Genomic DNA, 1,330 nt, shown 5'->3' on the forward strand with positions numbered 1-1,330 from the left:
CTTTGCGGAGCACAAGACTTGTAGGACAAACTTCTAATGGATGAGTACTGGTTTCTTTTTGTTATTATTTTTTTGTTATTATTATTATTATGGGATCAGGGATTTAAATCTGTAGCACTGTTATTGTTACATCTCATATGTTGGAAAATGTGCACCTACTGAAATCTGTGTCTGGGATAACATTTTGCAGCTAAATCCAGTTCAGGTTGTTAAATTAGCGTTGATAAATTTGGCATTTAGGCTGCTGTCCGTGGTGCTGATCACAGGCTGGTTTGCAGTGTGGGAGTTGCATGGTGCAAGATATTAGTAATATCAGCATGTATGATATCTCTGCTTTTAGCACACTTTGCCAGATGTGTAACGTTATTACAAAAAGTTGTATATATAGGTAAAGCTTGACTCATGCAGAACTGTGTCAATACTTGAACATTTTCTGCATACATGTGGATCACCTTACACCCGCTTTTTATTTACTTTTCTCTGAAAACTTTATGAATTGATAAAGTTGTCACAGAGAGAGAGAGAGAGAGAGAGAGAGAAAGAGAGAGAGAAAGAGAGGAGAGAGAGAGAGAGGAGAGAGAAAGAAAGAAAGAGAGAGAAAGCGAGGAGAGAGAGAAAGAAAGAAAGAAAGAGAGAGAGAAAGAGAGAGAGAGAGAGAAACAAACAAACAAACACACACACAAACAGACAAACAGACAAACAAACAAATACTAACACTAACACTAACACTAACAAACAAACAAACAAACCAACAAACTAACTAACTAACTAACAAGCAAACAAACTAACTAACAAACTAACTAACTAACAACAAACTAACAAACAAACTAACTAACTAACAACAAACAAAAAAACTCTGGAACCTCCCCCCCAAGCCTGTGTTGGGACGCGCCCTAGAGCAGGTCGCAGAGCATCCAACACAAACTTGGGGGCATTCCCAGAGCCCGTCCTCTCTTTGAGAGAGAGGATGTTAACGGAAGGTGGAAATCAGGGTCTATAGGTAAACTCTGTTCCGGACGCCAATGACGTCACACATGACATCACGGAACAGAATGTGGAAAGCGGCGTCTATGTAACCTAGGTTACGGATGCCAATGACGTCACACATGACATCATGGAACAGAATGTGGAAAGCGGTGTCTATGTAACCTAGGTTACGGATGCCAATGACGTCACACATGACATCACGGAACAGAATGTGGAAAGCGGGTCTATGTAACCTAGGTTACGGATGCCAATGACGTCACACATGACATCACGGAACAGAATGTGGAAAGCGGCGTCTATGTAACCTAGGTTACGGATGCTAATGACGTCACACATGACATCA

The 1,330-nt window shown here is 40.8% G+C and overlaps 1 long non-coding RNA gene across 1 annotated transcript; it reads right to left on the reverse strand.

Moving 5' to 3' along the window:
- Positions 1-363: 363 nt before the first annotated feature.
- On the reverse strand, positions 364-941 carry LOC141753145 (uncharacterized). Its single transcript, XR_012590396.1, has 2 exons — positions 844-941; positions 364-784 (listed from the first exon to the last, which is right to left on the reverse strand). It is a non-coding gene; the product is annotated as an uncharacterized LOC141753145 (long non-coding RNA).
- Between the last annotated feature and the right edge of the window lie 389 nt (positions 942-1,330).

The sequence above is a fragment of the Sebastes fasciatus genome, chromosome 16, assembly GCF_043250625.1.
Source record: "Sebastes fasciatus isolate fSebFas1 chromosome 16, fSebFas1.pri, whole genome shotgun sequence".
NCBI classification, from domain to species: domain Eukaryota; kingdom Metazoa; phylum Chordata; class Actinopteri; order Perciformes; family Sebastidae; genus Sebastes; species Sebastes fasciatus.